Source organism: Oryctolagus cuniculus, chromosome 3 (assembly GCF_964237555.1).
Source record: "Oryctolagus cuniculus chromosome 3, mOryCun1.1, whole genome shotgun sequence".
Classification (NCBI taxonomy): domain Eukaryota; kingdom Metazoa; phylum Chordata; class Mammalia; order Lagomorpha; family Leporidae; genus Oryctolagus; species Oryctolagus cuniculus.
The window spans coordinates 8,610,240-8,616,239 of NC_091434.1; positions in this window are offsets into that span (position 1 = coordinate 8,610,240).

The window sequence follows — 6,000 nt, forward strand, 5'->3', positions numbered from 1 at the left end:
TTCATGATATCTCACACGTTTATCATTTTTTTCCATTCCCATCAATTCCACTCTAGGCTGACTCCTTATACCAAGACCATCCAATCAACCCACACTCAGTGCATCTCAGCTGGGTGTCAGACCCTTGGCAGCACACTCAGGAAGCCAGGGAAGGGGTGAAGAGGGGCCAGATCAGTGCACATTCAGGAAGGGCTGATACCTGACTGATCACTTAAGTTGAATATAGGTTTGCTGGGCAGAGAGACAGTGAGGTCATTTCAAAGCCCTATGTCAGTCCAAAGTATTGTTTTTAATGTCATTTCCAACCTGCTAAGATTTCACTGATTCCTGTAGACTTTATTCTGCGTTTGACCTTAAACTAGCATTAAATCCCTCCACATACAACCCCAATAGAAGGATCACGTTCCATCAAACACAGACTACCTATGCAAATCCATAGAGCTACTTAGGTGTTGGTGAACCTGGAGAGACATTGGAGCCCCCACACATTACTCATGGGAACCTAAAATAGCTCAGCCACTGTGAGAAATGGTCAAGTGGTTCCTCAACAAGTTAAACATGGAATTCCCATATGACCCAACAATTCCACTCCTGGGTATAGGCCTCAGTCAGAACTCGCACATGTGTTCTAAAGAGCGTTCTTCATAATAGCTCGAGAGTGGAAACAACACAAACTGATCAGTGGGTAAGCACAGCATGACACAGTTACACAAAGGAAGGGTATTTTCTTTGGCAATACAAAGGAAAGAAGAAATAACACGTGCCACTACATGCGTGAACTTTGCAGACATAATACTAATCTAAAGAGGCCAGTCACAAAAAGCTGCACATGAGATGATTTCTTTTTTTATAAAATGCCCAGAAGAGGCAAATGTATAGACATGGGGAGCAGCACTGTGGCACAGTGGATTAGGACGCCCTCGCAATGCCAGCATCCTGCATTAGTTACAGTGTTTGTTGGGGTCCCTGCTGCTCTACTTCCCATCCAGCTCCCTGCTAATGCTCCTGGGAAGGCAGCAGGTGATGGCCCCAGTGCTTGGATCTCTAACACCTGTGTGGGAGACCTGGATGCAGTTCCAGGACTCTGGCTTTGGTCCAGCCCAGCCTTGTCCCTTGCAGCTATTTGGGGAGTGAACCAGCAGATGGAACAACTCTCTCTCTCTCAGCTTTCCAAATAAATAAATCTTTACAAAATATTGTAGATCATGAGTAGTTACGATGGTGGTGGTGTGAGATAGGAATGGGTATTGACTGGTAATGGATATGAGGTTTTCTTTAATGGGGAGAGAAAAATGTTCTAGCAGTGGACTTATGTGATAACTTTAGTCCTGAGAATCTCCCAAAACCGGAAACTCTAGGTGGTGCATTGTATGATAGGTGAATCATACAGAAGTTGTTTCAAAAAATCCCAGAGTGAGCATTTCTGCTGATGGGTGTACAAAGAGCCGTGCTGAGAGGTCTGAGACAAGTCCCATCACACGAGGCAGACGGAGTGTCAGAATTCATGCTCACAAAGTATTTTACAACCATTGTGCAGATTCGTTCTCACAGCTACACCATGAGACATGGTTATCATCCCCTTTCTCAGCTGAGAAATCCCAGGCTCCAAAAGTCCCCATCTCAACCGGGAAGGAAGCAGTCACTCCTGGCATGGCAGTCAGGACGGCTCCCACGCTGCTCCTCCCCACACCAAGCCGCCTACCCTGGCAGTGGTGATGCAGAGGCGATGAGGGAGCTAAAGTAGAGGCTGAGGGCCTCACTCCTTTTGTGGCTGATTCAAAGTGAAAGATAGCTCGTTTCCACCCATGGACTGAAGTTCCGTGGTTCTGTGGCCACCTTCCCGTGGAAGCGAACACCTACCACGTGTGACCTTTTAGTGTGGAAATAGTATCTTAGAGATCCCTTCCCCTCCTCTCAAGCCACGCTAGGACTCCAATTCCTTGAGTGCTGTGAAATTCACACGAGCAATGCCATCATTTCTTACGATTCTTTCACATAATAATTGCAAATCGGACAAGACCATAAAACCCACCTCATCTCAATTTCTCCTTGTGAAAAATTCCCTCGATCTCCCACACACTGCAGAAAATAAAGGATCCTGGAAATCCAGGTTCGCCTCTGTGCTTTCGTGCACCTGTCTGCATTGGGCCTCGCTTTACAATTGCACGTGCCCCCTCCCCTCTATCAAGCTCATTCCCATAAAGACAAAGAGGTACTTAGGAAACTTGCACAAATCTCTAGAGCTGTGAAATCTTTGTTTCAAGTGACTTTTTTTTTAAAGTATTCATTTATTTATTTGAAAGGCAGAGAAGGGGCCAGCGCTGTGGTGCAGTGGGTTAACACCCTGGCCTGAAGTGCTGGCATCCCATATCGCCACTGGTTCGAGACCCAGCTGCTCCACTTCCTGTCCAGCTCTTTGCTGTGGTCTGGGAAAGCCGATGACAGCCCAAGTCCTTGGGCCCTGAACCCACGTGGGAGATGCAGAAGAAGCTCCTGGCTCCTTGCTTCGGATCGGCACAGCTCTGGCTGTTGCAGCCATTTGGGGAGTGAACCAGTGGATGGAAGATCTCTCTCTCTTTCTCTGCCTTTCCTCTCTCTGTGTAACTCTGACTTTCAAATAAATAAATAAATCTTTAAAAAAAAAAAAAAGAAAGAAAGGCAGAGAAAGTGAGGGAAGAGACACAGATAGAGTGAAATCCTCACTTGCCAAATGGTTGCAATGACCAGAGCTGCACCAAATCAAATCCAGGTGCTGGAACTCCTTCTTGATCTCCCATGTAGGTGACAGGGGCCCAAGTACTTGATCCACTGCTTTCCTAGGAGTATTAGCAGGGACACGGCTCTGAGGCAGAGCAGCTGGGCCTTGAACTGGCACTCTGATATGGGCTGCCAGAATTTCAAGTGGCGGCTTAACCTGCTGCACCGTGCCACCGGCCCCTTGAGTTGCATTCTTGATATATAACTACAGAATGTGTACCCCAATTTCACCCCTCAAATTGCACACAAAACAGAATGCTTTGGCAGAGAAATTAGGCTTCAGTGAGACCATCGTAACCCCCTTCTGATAAGATTCCTGATCGCTGGCTCTTACATGACAAGGAACATAGAGCCGCTGTCATTGTTCTTAGGGGAGCTCTCAGCCGCACCATTCACGGCGGCCAGGTAGCCAGGGACAAAGTCGTGCATGCTACACATCTCCCGGCCTGGACTAACAGGTGGGCAGAGAGCAGACAGTGACGGGGCAACCTGGTGGAGACGCAGTGTGCTGTGGGATAATCTGGAGAGCTGATCCCACAGACGCAGGCGTGAGAGGTCCTCGGATGAACTCTAGGAGGGTGAGCAGCTAATCCCAACCCATGTGGCAGAGCCACCGCTGGGAACAAGGGGCGGGATCCGTGGGCCTGAGACGCGTTTGGAGAGAGGCAGACAATCGGGACCGGGACGACTGAGAAGGGGGCGGCCTGATTCACCCTATTGCTTTGCAGATGAGAAAACTGAGGCAAAAGAGGTCAAGGCATAGGCCCACGCCCATACAAGAGACAGCCTCAGGACACCGTCTCTGCCCCTCACTCCAGGCCCTCTGCGGTGTGCAACCACTCAGGTGAGACCCCTTAGATAGCATTGGCCTTGAGATTTATCAGTTCAGTGGAGGCAGCCCCTGGACCCGTGGAGGCTGGTATAGATGCATCGCCAAGTTGCTAGTTTCTTGCCTAGGCATGTTTTAGGAAAGAACTAAGTGTGATAGATTTTCCAACAGCTGGTTCAGCTACACAAAACAGAGAAGTTTGTTTTTTGTTGGAAGCACAGTGTACAGCACAGGAAATTAGATATTTATGTTCTTGAAGATGTATTTGTTCCTCTTTTCTTCTTTGCCTCTTGACTGGACTCTTTTCCGCGGGGTCTTGTCAGTGACACGTTCGGCATCAGTGTACAAACATCTTCACTCAAGGTGAGAGGGACAGCCTGCGTCTCAGCCTCTTAAGTCACAGAACTGCCACCTCGCTCTGTCTCCACCTCTCCCTGTCCCTCTCAACCTAAAATGCCTCCAGTTAATTGTGTAGTTTTGTCTCAATCTGCTGTGAATACTTTAGTTTCTGTAATAGCAGTAAGCATCACTTGATTGCATATATTTGTTGCAAACATGAAATAAATTAGTAGATGAACAACTAAATTCGGCATATATTAAGCGCTTGATATATTGCTGCTTGAGAGAAGTGAATACTAATCTCAATTAGCTTTAAAAAAAAAAACTAATGTGGGGCTATGAAAATGAAATGTAAGTTGAACCTAAAATTAGTCATCTGATTCTTGGTATCTTAAAAGCAAGGAGTTGGATCATTTTCTTTTTGTATTAGACAGGCTTTGGGAAAGTGACATTTAAGTGGAATTTTTGGAACGCACCAAAATAATGCAATGCAATGATCATCAGTGACTGATTGTATTTTTCTATTTGCTCACAGAGGAAGAAAGGCAGGCCTAAAATCCACTTAACTTAGAATGACAACGTTAGGTAGGTAGTCAGAAATTTAGCCTATGTGTGTGGGGGGGAAGGGCCTGAAGACCAGCACCTACCATGGAAGCTCCAGACCCAGCATTTTCCTGCTCAGACCCTGATAACCTTCCAGGTGGTCCCCGCCCTTCAACCTTCAAAGTCTCCTTAGAGTCCCTCCGTGGTTGCCAGAAACGTCACTGGAGAAAAGGCCGTGGGAGCCGTGGGAGCCGTGGGGTTCTTGTCTTCATACAACAAAGAATGCAGGCATGAGACAGAGAGCAAAGTAGCAAGGTTTTATTGGGGGCAGGACATCCATCAGAATGGAAGGGACAGAGAGAGAGAGCCCCGTCACTCAGATTGTGGGAGAGCGAGGTTATGTGGTTGAATGGAGAGCAGAGAGCTGAGCGTGCAGTCTTTGTTTAGGCTCCTGGTTTTTAAGGGAGTCTCTCTTTATCACTTCCCCCTTCCCCTCCAGGACAAAGCGTTTGCTGAGTGTAAATTAAGAAATTCCTTTCCAAATTTATCAGACAGGGGGAGTCTTGCTGGCTCCGGGCCAAGGGGCTTCCCTCTAGGGTGCCTGCGTTGGAGGAAGGATGTTTATCAGGCCAGGTAACCCACTTGGTGGTGAGGAGGGAGAACTCGGGGAAGGGCTGGGACCACCTGGAAGATGGGCTTCTGTTGATGCTGGCTCTCTCAGGCCCCTGTCTCGCACCCGTAGGCTAATTTGCAGCTTCCTGCCTAACGAGAAGTCAGGATGCAACGACTAAACCAGGAGAGGGCTAACGCAGAGAACTGAGTCTTCCAAACCCTTCATTCCAAAGAGAAAGTGTGATTGACTTCGCAGGAGCAGCAGCAGAGACTTCTCAGGCACTCAGCTGGCCGGTGACAGGGATCCCAGTGTTTGCTGTCATGCGAGTGCATTTTATTTTCTCTAAGCAGGAAAACAAAATTTCTCTTCTTTTTTGTGTTCCGTGCCCATCCCCCAATGGCCATGCTTTGGGAATATGGGTTGGACCCAGATAGACTCCATGAGGAAGTGTTTTCCATGCGACTCAGTCGCAAGTGCTATGAATTCCAAGCACACCATGAGCACTCCAGGCCAGCAAAGCACAAACCAAACCCAGTGAGGCCCCGTGGCTTGGTGGTGGAACCCCGCTTCTATTCTTTAAACAATTACCAAGAGGGTTTCCCGCTATTCAAGACTGAAATGGTCCATGGAGCAATCATTGATCTTTAGAGACCTTATCTGGAGATAAAACAAAAGTGTCAGCCTTGCAAGTGGTCACTCTTAATATTTAGACAAGGTTACAGGAGCTCTACAGTTCTAGGGGAATTGGATACACCAGCGGAAGCAGGAGGTGAGGTATTAACAGCCTAGGCTGAGCAACACAGCTGAAAAGCTGAAGTGTGGTCCTCAATGAGACAAATGCATCTTTGTTTCCCCTTCTTCCTGCCCCTGGAGGGCGGGGTCACCAGGCAAGGGAAGGTCATCCACCAGGTGTGGCTGT